Raw genomic sequence first — 20,077 nt, forward strand, 5'->3', positions numbered from 1 at the left:
TAGGTTGTTTAACTAGTGCACACTTAGGGTTTTTGAGTGCAGACGGTGAACGCCCTGCGTTCCTCCCTGGAATGCCCAGCGTTCGTCTTGGCCTCCACGTCCAACTACATGCACTGAACGCTTCTAGCTTGATGTTGGAGAAAAGGCTCGAATTTGGGGACGTTCATATCTTGAACGCTACATGCACTGAACGCTTCTAGCTTGATGTTGGAGAAAAGGCTCAAATTTGGGGACGTTCATATCTTGAACGCTGAGCGTTCAAGATATGAACGTCCCCAAATTCGAGCCTTTTCTCCAACATCAAGCTAGAAATTAAAAGTTCTACGCTTGAAAAAACCTCCATACTTAATTAGATCAAGCTTATGCATGCAATATGAATCTTATAATTCCCAAGATGCTACACCTATACTACCCGAAGCACAAGACTTGCACTTGGATCAGGAAAAATCACAAGGATACTAAGTCTTTAAGTAGTTGATTTATTTGTTCATTTCCATCATTATCTTTGTTTCGGTAATGAATATGAAGATAAATATTATTCTGACCCTAGTGGTCATATCGAATCGATTCTCGGTAATCTACGAAGAAGTTCAATGCAGCGTCCGACTTTAGATTATAGGAAAAGATAATTGTAGCGATCGATAGAAGCATCGTAGTAGTCATTAGGGTTTAGCAGCCTATAGTTAGAAGTGCTAGATGCTAGAATGTGATTATATCATATTAGAACATGAAAAATGTATCTTTCGTTCTAGAGTTTGACTAAAAGAGACCTGAGTCTAGCCATATACGAGGAAAGGTAATTGGAGCATGACCCATCGGTATGTTATGATAATTGAAGAAAATACCTTATCTTAGGAGCTAGGCAGTTATAGCGGTCCAAAATCAAATATCGGTCAAGGGCCAGTATTTGGGATATAGGTTATCGCGGTGGGATATCGGTATTTTTATATCATGCATAATTAATATATATATAAACATAAAATGTATATAAAAGTAATATAAAAAGTCAAAATTCAAAACTGTCAATGTTTGAAACATAATCTTACATAAGCCATGAAATCTTCATCCAAGTCCACATCAACCAAGACATCCAATTATTTTATCTAGATCACCCACATCAACTCTAATATCATAATCATCATTTAAGAATTATGTACTTAACACATCAACATGATCAAACCTATAGAAACTAGCAAGTTAACACTTAAGTATGTAACAATTAACATAACAATAAGATCGGTTAATACTTAAAACATGAGTCTATGACCTAAAACTAACAATTAAGTACTTAACATAATAGCAGGTTCAGTTAAGTTAAGTCCATAAGACTTAAGGCCATGACTTAACACTAAAAAGAGCAAGTAAAATTACTTAACCGATATCCCAACTGGAAATCGCATGGAAATATCGGTAAATATCACCAATTTTTGTGGTCTGATATTTGATACCACTATCTTGAAAATACCGATAACCGATATCCCACCTGGAAATCGCCGATATTAACTGCTTAGCTTAGGAGAATGTTCCTCCAATGGAGATCGAATTTAGAAGGAAGAGCATGTGCAGGATTGAACACCGTAAGTGTAACATCCGGATTTCCAGGTACATTATTTATTCATTCATTTTTGGAGATTTTGGGAGGGACTCGACGAGTTGATGCTTAGACTCGTCGAGTAGTGTCGTGATTTTCCATCCGGGTTAGTGACCGGACTCGACGAGTCGACTAGTGGACTCGGCGAGTCCACGCTGTTTAATGTGTGACAACCCAAATTTACTGCCGTTACAAATTCCGTCTACACTAACGAAATTCGTCATTATATACTATTTTTCGTAATGTTTGGAGTCGTCAATAAACAAATATCTAGATAGTTATATGTCATGATATTATTATAAGTAATTATAACTCGTAAATGTTAACCCTGTTTAACTAAATAGAGTTGTATTACTTTTCAACCACTTCACCCGGGTAAAAAGTTTTAACCCCTTTAAACTTTAGCATCGGGTAGCCGTGTATCGGGTGCAATACCTGAGGCATATGAAATGAGTGTAAACAACATTTGAACACTCTTTTACCACACATTCACTCTCTCTCACTACTTTCTCTCTCTAGACCCGAACCCGACTCCAAAACCGCGAATTCCGGCTTCCAAACGTAAGGATTTAGTGCCTATCTTATTCTAAGCATACTTCATTGTAATTAGAGGCCAAAAATCATAGAAATTAAGGATCAAAAGTGAGTTTACGGCCTAAGAAGCCCCTTAGGCCGTAAACACCTAAAAACTTGCCAAAAGCCTCATTTTTCCTTCCTTTAAGTTTATGTACTAATTAAGGGATATACCTAGGGGAGTTTGGACATTAAAACACAAGAGTTTGAAGCCTAAAAAGGAGTTTACGGCCCAAGCTTATGCTTAGGCCGTAAACACCCAAAAACCCTTGTTAAAAGTCCCAAAAACTTATCTAGGGCATGTAGTAATTTAATCTTGACCTAGGGAAATGTTTAAGTACATTAAACAACACATTTAGAGGCAAAAAGAGGAGTTTACGGCCAAGGCTATGCTTGGGCCGTAAACTCCCCAATTTTTATGCCAAAATGTCCCAAAACTCCATCTAAGGCCTTCTAGTATTTATCTAAGGTGAAGGGAAGTGTGTTGTACCATTAAGCATCTCATTTTGAGGGATTAAATGGAGTTTACGGCCCAAGCACAAGGATTGGCCGTAAACTCCCCAAAATGTCACAAAATGAGGGTTTAAACCCTCCATATTAGTTCAAGACACTTGCTAAGAATTTAGGGAAGTGATTAAAGGCCTTAACTTGCAATTTTGGAGGACCACTTGAGTTTACGGCCAAGCCTAGGGGGCTTACGGCCGTAAACTCCCAAGGAGTGGCCTTTGGGCCGTAAACTCCAAGGGAGTGAGCTCATGGACCCTCCCGTAAATCTTTCTTGGCCTCGTACCACTCCCGGGAACCCCTTCTAGGCCCTAAAACCCCGAATCAATGATAAAATGCCTAAATACTTTAATGAAAAGCATAAGATGATTAACTTCTTGTAAAATACATATTTCATATGACATTAGGGTCCTAAAAAGGTGCTCAAGTCGTTATTTGGTACCAAACGCTCAACCGACACTTTTACCTAATTTACCCGATTCACCCGATTTACGCGATTTCAGGTGAGTTCATACCCCTTTAATGAACCTTTGAAATGTTTTATATGTTTTAGGGGGGGATACAAGTCAATTATACATGTTTATGGAAATTCATACAAGTCATTTATTCATGTTACGGAAATTAATCACATGTGATTCACTATCCGTAGTTCAAATCACATGTGATTTACCACTATGCTTTATAAAAAGGATTTTCCTTTTCAAAACCATTTCGGATAAAAGATCAATTTTCTAAATATTCCCTTTTGACAAGATTTTTATTAAATAAATTCCTTATAAAATGTAACCACACCAATATATTTATATAAATAAGGCTTGAAGGACTTAGGACCGATAGCTCGCCTTAATTCCTGTTCTTGTTTGATTAGGGGCTTAGGGTAGTTGGTATCCGTCCGACTGTCGTTGATTTCTTACTTATATATATCATATATATTTGTGTTGGATACGAGTATTTTCATTTCATTAAATGTTTAAACCACTAGATTGACAAGAATCATACGCACTAAGTTAACTATAATATGTATAGTTAAGGCCACTATTACTCGCTATAGCTACTACTCTACACACTATAATACACTCTATAATGGTACTATATACTAATACGAGAACATACTAAGAGTATACAAAAGACTACTACGCTATAATACAAGAGAAAACACTAATCAAGAGATAACACACTAACCCACTACGAGATACTCTATTCGCTACGCACTACGCCCAGAGTCTTCTAGCAGGAAGACGACGCTATATGTATAGATCTATACGGGGCAGACGCTATTACATCCCGACTGATAACTTCAGTCCGATCCGTACAGGCCCAGGGATGCCGCTACTTCACTACACTGTGCATGACCGAGAAGGTCATGGGGTCCTCTATTACTCACACTATCGGTAACATACAAGAAATACACTATAACCACACTAAAATACTAGACAACAGTTAAAGTTAATATCCCGAAGTAAACAAGTATCTAATACTAAAGAAAGTCTGCACCACTATTATGGACTTCAGGCGTAACCTACCATATTGCATTACTTATGGGAAACCCACTATTATACTGTTACAATGAATGTTTTCTCCAATGATGAAAATTACATGTTTCTTAAAGGTTTACACTTACAAAGTATTTCTGGAAAATATAGGATTTTCTAGGTTTTTCTACTACTTATGAATGTAAATTACAACTTTTCATACTATCGGTTCTAATGCTTTTTATACAAAAACTCACACTAAACTCTTATGAACTCACCAGCTTTATGCTGATATTCGTTTTCAAAACAACTTGTATCCTCAGGTCAAAGATAGACAGGTACAGGCGCGACATTTTGGAGAAGGTGGAGCATACAAGATCCATCTCTTATTTTTGTAATACTTTTGGTGATTGTTAAACATTACAAAACACACTTGTAATTAAACTCACTATGTAATGCAATGGTTGTATGTTTCTTGTTTTACTATTATGCAATTGTGATGATATTGTCCACGACGTCCTCCACCCCGAAACGTATTCCGCCGTTATCGGTTTTGGGGTGTGACAGATTGGTATCAGAGCCAGGTTTATAGTGAATCAAGTATATCAACCTATAAAAGATATACAAACTATAAACACTTTGGGACTAAAACACTCTGACCAAAAATATATACTGTTAAGTATCTAAAAGATCTAACTAAGTATATATATATACACACATTACTATAAAACATAGAAATCAGTATCACATTAGAACAGAGCAAAATTATTAAGATTGTTGGGCAGCACCATTGGGCTTAGAGACATATAGTCACATTCAGGGTGACGTAGCCTGATCAACTACGTTTTCCTGAGAGTGACTAGCATGTGCCTAAGTTTGGTGGTGATGTTGCAACAAGTCTAAAAGTTACCAATACTACCACAATAACGTTACCATAAGAATACTATAGGAGTATTCTGTATCTCTAGAACATACGTATGTGATAACAATAAGGGTCGTTACTAGTAGGACAATAGTTGCTAAGTGGGTACACCACGGTTACATGTGACTAGGGCGCTATAGACTCAGAATCTGAAGCCTTTGCTTCATTCCCTGTTCTTGTTTGATTGGGGGTCTGAAGTTAGGGTTGCTTATTTAAAGGACTATCTTGCTTCGTTTACATGTAATCGGTATGCACTACGCAAGTATTGGGTCGACTAATAACGATTCATCCTATAAGTATCTTAGAATAGTACGTCTATTAACCTTTCCTTTCCCCTTTCTCGCGTAGATAGCATGGCTGGCTTCCACCTTCCCGGTGATCCGTACTTTCCGAACCAGGGCAATAAAGGATGGCTCGAAGAGGAGTCAGACGATGATCACCCGATCCCTTTGGATGATCATCATGCTGAAGGCTTCTCGGATAGCTCGAGCTCCGAACCAGAAGTTAACAACCAACCTCCTGAAGTCCCGAACCCTAACCCCCGTCTGACATTTCATGGTCCCACTCCTATGTGGGCCATATCCTTGCACCGATGGAGCGAGGAGTAGGGCCAGCCCTTGCCTTACAATGGAGACCGAAGCTTCTACAACATAAGAGAAGGAGGATCAGTAGATCGGGTTCTACCCATCATGATCCGAAGGATTGCCAGGAATGTTGAGCAGGGTCAAGTTGCTATTGGTCGAGTTGTGGAAGTGGATGCCAACTCAAATCTCAACACGGTTTGCATCTGTCAACTCGAAGAAGCCATGGACAGGACAAGGAGGACCAACGAGGCTCTGCATCATCAGTTGGCTGCATCCCGAGCCGAAGTTAGGGAACTCCGAGCGCACCAAAGGACTCATGATCGACACCTTCAAGAAGTAATGCGTCAGCTAGCGGATCTGAGGATTCGCCCAACAAGTAGCCGTCGCCAGTAGAAGACGTCTAGTTACCTCACTCTTTTGTTTAAAGGATTAGCCTTTTCTCTCTCTATGTTCCGTAGGTCTATTATCTGTAAACATTCCTAGCTTAAAAGTACTCTAGTTAAACCTCTAAACTGCCAACATTTTCTCTATGGTATGATGTAAGACCTACTGTTAGGTCAATTTTCATGAACTTGTGTTGCATCATTAATACCAGTATATTGGCAGTTGATTACTCTATTGCTATGACTCTCATACTGATCTTGGATTATGTTGATTTAATCCGTAAAACACTCTATTCCTACTCGCAATAGACTCTTACTATTGCTATCATTTCTATGGTTTTCCAGTGAAGGATGCCTCCTCGAAAGCGTCCAAACCGAGGAAGACCAGCAACTCAAACCCCTCCTCCACCATCTCCCCTCTGCAGTTCGACCCGGTGTTGTTCCAAAGAGCAGTGACCGTGGCCGTGACAGCAGCCATGGCCCAAATGAACTCTGGGGACACAAGCGGTGGTAACTCTAGGTTCGGTGAAGTCCACCAACGAGTGCAGGGATGCACTTATAAGGACTTTGTGAACTGTAAACCTACTTTCTTCGATGGTTTAGGAGGAATTTTGGTACTATCCCAATGGTTCGAAAGAACCGAAGCGGTGTTTGAAATGTGTTCTTGCCCCAAAGAGAGCAAAATCAAGTACGCTACTGCCACCCTCACCAACAGGGCCCTGACATGGTGGAATGGCCATGTCAGTGCACTCTCCTTGGTTTCAGCCAATGCCATGGGTTGGGACACTTTAAAGGATCTTATGAGGAAGGAGTACTGCTCTAGGGGCGAGATTCAGAAACTTGAGGAAGAACTTTGGAACCTCAAGATGAAAGGGACTGACATAACAACTTACACGGCCAGGTTTTGCGACTTGGCGGCTATGTGTCCCAATATGATCCCGTCCGAAAGCAAGAACATTGAACGATACATCTGGGGTTTAGTGCCCCCGTATCGGGGAAATGTTCTAGCCTCGCGCCCTACCACTTTTGACAGTGCCAAGGAATTGGCCCAGAGTCTGATCAACCACGAAATCTCCTCCACTCCAGCAACAACAACCACAACAACCACTGCACCACCCGATTCATCTGACAGAATAAGGAAACGATGGGATAAGAAGAAAGGCAAGAAAACTCAAACCGCCTCCAAGGACCAGCAAATTGTGGCGGTCCATGCTGCCACCACCCCAGCCACTCCAACTGCTCCAGCCCCGCCAAAAGCTTACAGTGGAAACTTGCCCAAGTGTCCCAAGTGCCCTTTCCACCACAACGGCCCCTGCCGTGAATTGTAGTGTTCCAACTACGGTCGAAAGGGCCATACTGTCCGATTTTGCAAAGCCCCTCCCAAACCTATTTCTCAAGTTCCGGGTTCGGGAGTAACCCCGACGTGTTATGGCTGCGGTGAAGCTGGCCATTTCAAGAGGAACTGTCCGAAGGCTGCAAATGCTGGGGGAACTGGAAGGTTACTCGCTATCGGTCACAATGAAGCGGTAGCGGATCCCATAGTAGTCACGGGTACGTTTCTTCTTAACAACTCCTATGCCTGTGTCTTATTCGATAGTGGTTCAGAAAGAAGCTTCATAAATCAAAACTTTAAACAATTACTCAAACAAACCCCTCAACCACTAAAAGAAACATTCATCGTAGAAATGGCTAACGGGAAGACAGAAAGCTCTAACGAAATCTACATAGGTTGTACCCTCACGTTAGACGATCACCCATTTTCGATTGATCTCGTACCAGTCTCAATCAAAAATTTCGATGTCATTGTTGGTATGGACTGGTTGAGTCTTCATCGCGCCGATATCCTATGCTCCGACAAGGCCATTCGCCTATATCTTCCAAATCACGAAACCCTATTGATCTATGGAGATAAACCGGGTACGAGCCTTCATATCATCTCCAGTATTCAGGCTCAGAAATATTTGCGTAAAGAATATCGCGCCTTTCTTGCTCACGTCGTCGACACAAGTCAGAAAGTGAAAGATCCAAATGACATTCCCGTTGTATGCGAATTCCCTGATGTCTTCCCAGAAGACCTTCCAGGTCTACCTCCCAAACGTCAGGTTGAGTTCAGAATCGACCTAGTCCTAGGAGCTACTCCCGTAGCTAAGTCGCCCTATCGTTTAGCGCCTGCCGAAATGCAAGAACTATCCGGTCAGCTCAACGAACTACTCAGCAAGGGTTTTATAAGACCGAGCTTCTCACCTTGGGGAGCTCCGGTCTTGTTCGTGAAGAAGAAGGACGGATCGTTTCGGATGTGCATCGATTATAGGGAACTCAATAAACTCACGGTCAAAAATCGCTATCCTCTCCCTCGTATCGACGATCTATTCGACCAACTGCAAGGAGCAAGTTACTTCTCCAAGATTGATCTTAGATCCGGGTATCATCAGTTACGGGTGCTTGAGGAAGATGTTCCGAAGACAGCTTTCCGAACCCGTTACGGGCATTTCGAGTTCGTAGTAATGCCCTTTGGACTGACTAACGCCCCCGCAGTATTCATGGACTTGATGAATAGGGTGTGTCGTCCATATCTAGATCAGTTCGTCATCGTCTTTATTGATGATATACTCGTCTACTCTCGGAGCGAGGAAGAACACAGAGATCATTTACGACGAGTCTTGGAAACATTGCGATCCGAAAATTTATATGCGAAGTTCTCTAAGTGTGAGTTTTGGATCCGAAGAGTTGAATTCTTGGGTCACGTGGTTAGTGAAGAAGGAATCCACGTGGATCCCTCCAAAATTAAAGCTATTGAGAACTGGTCAGCACCGAAGACGCCTACGGAAATTCGTCAATTTCTAGGCCTTGCTGGCTACTACCGCAGATTTATCCAAAAATTCTCTCAGATTGCAAAGCCTCTCACCATGTTGACGCAGAAGGGTGTATCATTCGATTGGGAAGAGAAACAGGAGAAGGCATTTCAGACGCTGAAGCGAGCCCTATGCACCGCACCAGTATTATCCCTTCCCGAAGGGACAGAAGATTTTGTTGTATACTGTGATGCATCCAATCAGGGGCTCGGTTGTGTCTTGATGCAACGAGGTAAGGTTATTGCCTATGCCTCGAGGCAGCTAAAGACCCATGAAGTAAACTACACTACTCACGACCTCGAGCTAGGAACAGTCGTCTTCGCACTAAAAATCTAGAGACACTAGTTGTATGGGACGAAGAGCGTAGTGTACACTGATCACAAAAGCCTCCAACACATACTGAACCAAAAAGAACTCAATATGAGGTAGCGTCGATGGGTTGAGCTACTTAACGATCACGACTGTGAAATTAGATATCACCCGGGGAAAGCCAACGTAGTAGCAGACGCCCTGAGTATAAAGGAGTATTCTGGTCGAAGGACCAAGTCGTTGACGATGACTATCCATTCGCATCTATCAAAGAGGCTCAGGTGGAAGCCTTAAAGCCTGAGAACGTGACGGGAGAATCCCTGTGTCACACCCCTGAACCAAGGATGGCGGAAACGTCCAAGGATGGAGGACTTCATGTGTAGTATCATAACAACAATGGTAATAGTGATGAAAGTAAATACAACCAACATATATATAATTGAAAAAGTTACATCATTGTATGTATTACATGTTTCAAATTCAAATACAATATGTTGACAAAATAAGATAAGTTTGACGCCTTAACGTCCCATCCTCAAAAGTATTTTGTTACCTGCTTAGCGATTTCCTGAGAATACAAGCAGTTTGAAAAGTGTCAACACAATGGTTGGTGAGTTCATAAGTATGTGGATATCTTTATGAAAAGCTCGTCAAATAATGGCCTAGTTGTTCCAGAAAAATCCGATATTTTTCTTAAAGTGAATAATGTAGTTTTGTATCCGAAAACTGTAATGTATGAGTAGTCTTCCTTATTTACAGAAAATAATGCATGATTATTTCAATTTAAACGCATATGATATTAGTGAAACTCTCGAAATTTCTTAAATTTGTTAATATTTTCTGTGCGTGTAGTCCTAAATCTTAGGACCAAGAAAGTAACAAGTATTGTCCATACTTAAAATTATAAACGTGGTATCACATGATGTGTAGTCGTAAATACCGAAACCGAAAACGTGCAGTAATGCCCGTACTTATTGAGATAAAAGTGATTTCAAAATCGTCCTAAAGCTCGTTTAAGTTTTATAAAAAAAAATCCCGTAAACTTTATGTATTGTTATATCCTTATGTGAGCCGCTATAATCATACTTAAGACTAATGAACCTGCCACGACGTTTCTCAGGCGTCGATTAACTGAAATGACAATTATCACCCGTAGACCTGCAGGTCCAACTGTAGCTAGCAGCAAGGTGTGGGGTGTCAAACCCAATATAGATCTATATATAACTATCACGTTCTCCCTCCGGGAGACTCTGATTATAACGTACAGGATTTTATATTCCGCACTCGGACGTACGGAAAGAGAGTGTCTCACAATTTAGGTTAACAAGTTTACTAGTTGTATGCGGGAGTGTAAAACCTTTCTGTATGAATGTACCCTTCTCGTACGTGTGTGTTAGGTGATGTATTGAAAACTATACTTATTATAGTTTTATCCAAAACGTTTGTAATATATAAGAACTCTGTTATGAAAAGGTCTTAGGATTATAAAATCCAATAAACTATGCGTATTATAGCTTATGTGTATGTATCCGTGTTCTAAATGAATGAATAATCTTATCATGAGTGACTTATTTTCAGTTTAAGATGATAAAATTTACAACATATCACATTCAATACTTAGAACTTGACAATATACACCTTGCTCAACACAATACAAAGTGTAGTAAAAATTACAAGCTGTTAACAAATTTTCAGCCTTTCTACACTGTTTTTGAAACTTTATAGAAAAATCATACGAAGTCGAAAACTAAATCCGTAAATTCTGGGAGTTCCCAAAATGTGTCTAGTTTACTCATAATTTTTACCATGATTTTCAATGACCTGCAACTTAGGTGAAAAAGTCCATAATCACAGACTGGTCCGGTTTGGTGTTTGAAATGATAGGCAGTTTTGTAAAAATCACTATAAATTGTAGAAAAATCGTATGGAGATGTGCAAGTAGTCATTTTAAAGCTAAGAAGTGGAACTACATGCACCTAAAACAGTTTTGAAAACTAAAATGTTTAAGGTGTCCAAAACAGTCCGTGAATGGAGTCCAACTTTTCTGATGAAAGCTGTTAGAAAGTTTTAGTTATGTTCTTGGTGTTTTAACTTGTATTCCCCCCCTAAAAACTTAAGAAAACATGAAAATGTAGGGGTATGAACTCACCTTAAGTGTTTTCAGTAGATGATTGATGAAGAATGGAGGTGCTTAGCTCAAGGACACTTGGAATGTCTTGAAGATTTCGAGAATCTAGCATGATAGTTATGGAGTTTGTATGAGCTATCAATGATTTGAGTAGAATGAAGTGTGAGAATCACAAGGAGGGTGGATTACACTTACCAAGAGTGGAAGAACACTTGATGATTAGTCTTGAAATCGTGAGTTAGAGAGAGAAGTTGGAGAGAAAGAGTTTGAGTTCATTCTTGGTGAATTTTGAGAGTGATTGAAGAGAATGAGGAGAGAGGGTGTATGATCAGCCCTTAGATTGTGGGGGTTACTTGTGAAAGAGAGTAAAAGGTACAAGGTATGGTGGGGAGGAGTGTGGGTTGTCATGGAGTGGACATGGGGGTTGCTTGCGTCATAACTAGGGTAAGGTCAACACTTCTTCTTTTTGTACTTTACCAACTCCTTTTTAAATAAAATTTTACCCTTAAAATGTGATTAAATCATTAATTTAGGGGTCCTATAATTAAAAATAAAGTTTTGGGTGAAAATCCCATGTCAAAATAATTAAAAATGGGTTTAAAACGCAAAAATATGCAAAACCGGGGCGAAAAATGCAATTTCCAGCGAGTTTCTTCGAATCCCGGCCGAGGCTCGGTCGGCTGGGCTCGGTTCGGACGCGGAGGATAAATCCGGAAGCGAAGGCGCGAAGGTTGGCTCGGCTCGGATGTGGCAGGCTGAGGCGGGGAGGCGAAAGGCGACGCGAGCTCGGCTCAGAAGCGGTGCAGTCCGAAGCGAAAGCGAGAAGCGGAAGGCGGGTTCGGTCCGAGCAGCTATCCGACGCGAAGGTAAGGTTCGGTCCGAAGGGTGGCTAGAACCGAAGGTACTGTAGTGAACAGTAATGAACAGTACTTTCGGTTCGGATCCTTCTTCCTTGCATGGTTCGGTTCGAACCTTTCCTCCTTGCATGGTTCGGTTCGGATGAACAGTACTTTCGGTTCAGCTCATGAACAGTACTTTCGGTTCAGCTCATGAACAGTACTTTCGGTTCAGACCCTCATGAATAGTGCTTTCGGTTCGGTTCATGAATAGTACTTTCGGTTCAGCTCATGAACAGTACTTTCGGTTCAGCTCATGAACAGTACTTTCGGTTCAGACCCTCATGAATAGTGCTTTCGGTTCGGTTCATGAATAGTACTTTCGGTTCTGAGGGTTCGTTTCCTTGAGTCCGTTTTTTTCGCGTAGACTTCCGTTCTTGGGTTATTTTCGCCAAATTCGAGGGTCGGGATGCCCCGAGTGATTATAGAAAGTTGGGAGAGATTTCGAGAGAGATTTGAGAGAGATTCCTCGTTCTCAGAGAGATTTGGGAGAGATTTGACGTACTTGGAGAGATTTCGCATACGAAGAGATACGTGAGAGAGATTTCACATACTTGGAGAGATTTGACATTCTTGGAGAGATTTCACATACAAAGAGATATGTGAGAGAGATTTCACATACTTAGAGAGATTTGGGAGAGATTTGACATACTTGGAGAGATTTCACATACAAAGAGATATGTGAGAGAGATTTCACATACTTAGAGAGATTTAGGAGAGATTTGACATACTTGGAGAGATTTCACATACAAAGAGATATGTGAGAGAGATTTCACATACTTAGAGAGATTTGGGAGAGATTTGACATACTTGGAGAGATTTCACATACAAAGAGATATGTGAGAGAGATTTCACATACTTAGAGAGATTTGGGAGAGATTTGACATTCTTGGAGAGATTTCACATACAAAGAGATATGTGAGAGAGATTTCACATACTTAGAGAGATTTGGGAGAGATTTGACATACTTGGAGAGATTTCACATACAAAGAGATATGTGAGAGAGATTTCACATACTTAGAGAGATTTGGGAGAGATTTGACATACTTGGAGAGATTTCACATACAAAGAGATATGTGAGAGAGATTTCACATACTTAGAGAGATTTGGGAGAGATTTGACATACTTGGAGAGATTTCACATACAAAGAGATATGTGAGAGAGATTTCACATACTTAGAGAGATTTGGGAGAGATTTGACATTCTTGGAGATATGTGGGAGAGGTTTCACATACTTAGAGATATGAGAGAGAGAGATTTCACATACAGGAAGATAGAGTGAAAACGATTGAGAGTGTTTTCGTGTGCGATGAATGAGAGTGTTCGGCTTCGTAATGCAAGGTCTTTAGACCCCGTTGTGCCATGATTTAGGATCTTTCGCACTCCCTATGAGTATGCAACATTGTATTATTGTTTTTGTTCATTGTTTAGCACTAATGCTAAGGAAATTTAAACACATGAACTTTCCAAGTGGTGTTTTCTCATTAGAATAGTGAGTTATACAGTAATTACATAATATAAACCCTATCATACTAGGTTTTAATCGAGTTGACCGGTTTGACTCGTTGACCTTGACCGGCTTAGACTTGACCCGATTTTGACTATTGTCACACCCTGCATGGAATGGATAAAAATTTGGAGGTTAAGAGTGACCGAATCTGGACTCCACGCCATGGAGGTTTCAGAGACTTGGTCATGAGGGAAGCACACAACACTCGCTACTCCGTCCACTCGGGTTCAGATAAGATGTATCTGGATCTCAAAAAGCTATACTGGTGGCCGAACATGAAAGCGGAGATCGCTACCTTTGTGAGTAAGTGCCTTACTTGCGCGAAGGTCAATGTCGAATATCAGAAACCATCAGGACTCCTCCAATAACCCGAGATACCGGAATGGAAGTGGGAGCGGATCACAATGGACTTTATAACCAAACTGCCCAAGACTGCGGGTGGATTAGATACCATTTGGGTCATCGTTGACAGGTTGACCAAGTCCGCACACTTCCTACCCATCAAGGAGACGGACAAGATGGAGAAGCTCACTAGAACATACATAAAAGAAATAGTGCGACTGCATGGCGTCCCTATATCTATTATCTCAGACAGAGATAGTAGATTCACCTCTAGGTTTTGGCAATCATTGCAAAAGGCACTAGGGACGAGGCTGGACATGAGTACAACCTACCATCCGCAGACCGACGGACAAAGTGAGAGGACGATCCAAACCTTAGAAGATATGCTGCGAGCTTGTGTGATCGACTTCGGGAAATTTTGGGACACACACTTGCCTCTTGTGGAGTTTTCCTACAACAATAGTTATCATACGAGCATCAAGGCAGCTCCATTCGAAGCCCTCTACGGCCGGAAGTGCAGATCCCCTTTGTGCTGGGCTGAGGTGGGTGACACGCAGTTAGCTAAAGGACGAGTTCCTGACAGCGCCCTCACTGGTCCGGAGATCATTCGAAAGACGACCGAGAAGATTGTACAGATACGTGAACGACTAAATGCCGCTAGGGATCGATAGAAAAGCTACGCCGACAAACGAAGAAAACCCTTGGAATTCCAGGTGGGAGACCGAGTCCTTTTGAAGGTCTCGCCCTGGAAGGGCACGATACGCTTCGGAAAGTGTGGAAAGTTAAACCCAAGGTAAATAGGGCCTTTTGAGATTCTCGCCAGGATTGGCCCTGTAGCTTACAAACTCAACTTACCCCACGAACTAAGCAACATACATCCTACCTTCCACGTCTCAAACTTGAAGAAATGTCTGTCCGACGAGACTCTCGTGATCCCCCTCGACGAGATCGAGGTCAATGAGAGCCTCAACTTCACGGAAGAGCCTGCGGAGATTATGGATCGGGAAGTAAAACGAACGAAGCAAAGCCGCATCCCAATCGTGAAGGTTCGGCGGAACGCCAAGCGGGGACCGGAATTCACTTGGGAGTGCGAGGATCAAATGAAACTCAAATATCCTCATCTCTTTGCTTAATAGTATTGTAATAACTTATCTGTTTGAATTCTAAATTTCGGGACGAAATTCCCCTAACGGGGGGATGATGTGACAACCCAAATTTACTGCCGTTACAAATTCCGTCTGTACTAACGGAATTCGTCATTATATACTATTTTCCGTAATGTTTGGAGTCGTCAATAAACAAATATCTAGATAGTTATATGTCATGATATTATTATAAGTAATTATAACTCGTAAATGTTAACCCTGTTTAACTAAATAGAGTTGTATTACTTTTCAACCACTTCACCCGGGTAAAAAGTTTTAACCCCTTTAAACTTTAGCATCGGGTAGCCGTGTATCGGGTGCAATACCTGAGGCATATGAAATGAGTGTAAACAACATTTGAACACTCTTTTACCACACATTCACTCTCTCTCACTACTTTCTCTCTCTAGACCCGAACCCGACTCCAAAACCGCGAATTCCGGCTTCCAAACATAAGGATTTAGTCCCTATCTTATTCTAAACATACTTCATTGTAATTAGAGGCCAAAAATCATAGAAATTAAGGATCAAAAGTGAGTTTACGGCCTAAGAAGCCCCTTAGGCCGTAAACACCTAAAAACTTGCCAAAAGCCTCATTTTTCCTTCCTTTAAGTTTATGTACTAATTAAGGGATATACCTAGGGGAGTTTGGACATTAAAACACAAGAGTTTGAAGCCTAAAAAGGAGTTTACGGCCCAAGCTTAGGCTTAGGCCGTAAACACCCAAAAACACTTGTTAAAAGTCCCAAAAACTTATCTAGGGCATGTAGTAATTTAATCTTGACCTAGGGAAATGTTTAAGTACATTAAACAACACATTTAGAGGCAAAAAGAGGAGTTTACGGCCAAGGCTATGCTTGTACGCGACGCGACACACACCATGTTTGTACGCGACGCGCTTCACAAAAAGTTCACTATAATTACCTTTCAAGCTTCATTTGATTTCCCATACATTTATAACAATCTCTCTCAAGTTCCCCTCTATTTTAGCACAAAGTTTCTTTAGTTTTCAAACATCTGGCTCTGAGGCCCCTAAGTGCCCGACATCTAGTAGCTAGCAGGCCGGAGTTTTTCCAGTGCAATTTTCGGACTTTTATCTGGAAAATCTCTATTAGTTAAGCTACATTTATAGCACTTTTAGTATAACTTATATTTATAGTCATAATTGATATTATGAACCTATGAATAAGATGTATAAGTAATTCTAGTTATAATGTTGATTGATCTACTTATGAGAGATGTGTCTAAAATGGACAGGTTGACATGGTTGTTAGATTTTAGAAAGACTTTATACTGAAATGGTCATGCCTCCCAACTGTCCTGCCTGGCTGATCCTTACTTGATAGATATTGATGTAGACATTAAGATTAGTGATGAATCTAGACTATAATTATTATAATCACCAGAATTACGATACTAGACTAAGTCTTAGTACTTTATGTGTTTAGGTCTTTTGAAGGTACGAAGCGAAGCGCTTGCAAAATTGTCACCCGTCCATTTTTATCAAGTGAGTGCATAGTCTCTTTCATGAACACGATTTTAATAGAAGTATTAATTAAAGTATTAAATATCTGTCAGAAATTTTGTATCTGAGCTATATGCTTATTTCCTGGCTTATGTGTTAGAAATATATTTGTAGATATACGACATGCGAACCAGATATGGTTATATATATATATATATATATATATATATATATATATATATATATATATATATATACATATATATGTTAAGAAGATACATATCTATTATCACATGATAACTATAATAAAAATATTATTAGAGAGAATAATAAATACTGAATATTTATATACACCAAAATAGATTAGTGATTTCTAGATAGAGTTGGTATTGGGGGTTTAATACCTATGTTGTTAATAAAGATAAAAACTTATTATAGATACCTAGTTCAATAGTGGGTAGTCTCATTCGTGATATGTGTATAAGTTAGGAACATACAGTAGAGTTTTGTTCCTTGAAACTTTCTGGCATTGATGTTACGAAATACTTACCAGAGTACAAATCGTATTCATTTTTTGATGACCAGGAATGGTGGGTCCAGATTAGACAACTGTAATGGTATGTGTGATTATTCTTTAGGGTGACCAGAAATGGTCAGCCCAGATCAGACAACTGTAATGGTATGTCTGTATAATCCTTTGGGTGACCAAAAATGGTGGGCCTAGATCAAACAACTGTAAGGTATGTTTGGTCATCTTCCAGATGAAAAACACTTAATTCGTCAGGCGAGAATAATCCTTCATGATAATCGTAAACTAGTATTTGTGAGGATCGATTGGGGTGGGTATGTTTAGGTATGCGGGTTTATAGATATCCATGTCGGACACACATCTATATATTGTTTAGTAACAATTGGTTTTGCAGTATTAAGATATATATATATATATATATATATATATATATACACACACACACACACACACACATATATATATATATATACACACAAATTGTGTGATTGAAGTCCCTATATACTCACCGGATTTTCAAACTTGACCCACTAAGTTTCTTTGTATCACAGGTAATGATAAGAAGATACTGATAAATAGTCATTTGACAAGAGAGTTAAGGAATTTGTAGGTTGAATTTGTGTCCCGAATATCCCATATGATATATTGGAATTTTGGATCATCATGCTCTAGAATGTTAATTGGCTCATTCACACCCTTAATCAAATTGGATACCTCACGCCAAAATTACCACCATTGCCCTTCCCCATATTCATTATGGTTGAGTAAATGTCATAGAAGCAACATGACTTTTATTATTACAATCAAATCCGGGCAACCTTTTCAAATTTACAAGTGCGATTTCTTAATTCATATAGTGTAGAGATTCGAGTCTATTATGTCAATGTGTACTAACATGGAAAAATGATCAAGGGCAGAGGGATATTCTAAGTTTAGACATTCTCTTTGAAATTAAAACATCTACCACTAACCCAAATTTGACACAAGTATTTCATATCCTATTTTAGTAAAGTTTGTTGGACGATTCACAAAATAAACATTTTGAGATAGTTTTGAAGCATTGTCTCCGAAACTCCCATACACAAACCCTCTTTGTTGCTGACATGAATTATCGCAATCAAAGCACCTAAGAAATCAGACGATGATCGATCGTCATTGAACCCGTCGGTGTTCAAAAAAAAAAACAAAACAAAAAAAAAACAAGTTCGCCACCATCAATATCAATTTATACATGAATTATATTTAACATGAAATTTATGCATGTTGGCTCTTTGAACTATAGATTGTTTTTACCTAGGATGGAAAGGGAACGTGTGGATTCATTATACAAGTCATGTTTTACTGATGATTCTGAGATGTAATCATCCTAAGGGGGAAATAATTATAACACCCACAGATTCGGGCTAGTCAATTAAGATATATTAAGCATTAAAAATGACTTTTTGATAGAAGAATATTTAGGATAAATAATGTTAACCAAAGTTAAAGTATATTTGACAATGATTCCATACATACAAAGAACGTTAAAATTCGACTTCATATGAAGAAGTTATGCTTCTTCGACGTTTTGCGATTAAACCACCACGACTCTTCGTATCGTAAAAAGTGAATTTTTGATAAATTACTTTTTAGTCTGATCAATCTAAATGAAAGTCGTATTAGTCGTTAAACCGAGAGCGTGAATATAAAAAATGTCTAAATTTGACTTCGTGGGAGGAAGTTATAATTTTTCGAAGTTTTAACGCAGTTGTGTTAGCATAGAAATCGAAATTTAAATCGATCGATTTTTAGCCGAAACAATCTAAAAGATAATCAAATATATCATAATAAGGAGTCCAAAGATATAAAGATAGTAAAAAATGAAGTCCATATGTAAAAGTTATGAATTTTACACGGTCGTTAATAGTGTATTCTTTGTAGACTGTTAAATTTATGATCGACTGAGAATTGCCGAAAAAATCTAAATAAAAATTGTAGTACTAGGAAATACCTACACAAGGATATAAAGAATGCCGAAAATAGAGTTCGTATGGCCGAGATATGAATTTTTGAAGTTCTGCCCCCACCTTTTTGTTTTGGCATGTTGTACTATTCAACGATCAATATGTGTTCGTTTCATGAGAGGAAGAGTACCGACTATGACAATGCGCGACACACACCATGTTTGTGCGCGACGCGCTTCACAAAAAATTCCCTATAATTACCTTTCAACCTTCATTTGATTTCCCACACATTTATAACATTCTCTCTCAAGTTCCCCTCTATTTTAGCACGAAGTTTCTTTAGTTTTCAAACATCTAGCGAAGATCTGAGGCCCCTAAGTGCTAGACGTCCAGTAGCTAGCAGGCCGGAGTTTTTCCAGTGCAATATTCAGACTTTTATCTGGAAAATCTCTGTTAGTTAAGCTAAATTTATATCACTTTTAGTGTAACTTATATTTATAGCCATAATCGATATTATGAAACTATGAATAAGATGTATGTCACACCCAAAAACCAAGAACGGCAGAAACGTTCCGGGGTGGAGGACGTCATGTGAAGTAGCATAACAATGTAAAGTAGTAAACAAGCAACAACATCATCCATTGCATTAAAAGTAAAGTTTTAATACATGTGTGTTCTTTCATAATGTACAACAATAAAATGAATAATCAAAATAAGACGAGTCATGTTTATGCTCCGTCTTCTCAAGGCCTGGCCATCGTACCTGTCTAACTGGTGACCTGAGAATACAAGTTATTTTGAAAGCGAGTATCAGCCTAAAGCTGGTGAATTCGTAAGTATTTAAGTGTCATTTTCTTGTTTTGAAAAGCTGTTATGAATGCCATGTAAATCTTTAAATGAAACAGTTGATATAAGTATGAAAAACCCTA

Source organism: Lactuca sativa, chromosome 6, assembly GCF_002870075.4.
Source record: "Lactuca sativa cultivar Salinas chromosome 6, Lsat_Salinas_v11, whole genome shotgun sequence".
NCBI lineage: Eukaryota > Viridiplantae > Streptophyta > Magnoliopsida > Asterales > Asteraceae > Lactuca > Lactuca sativa.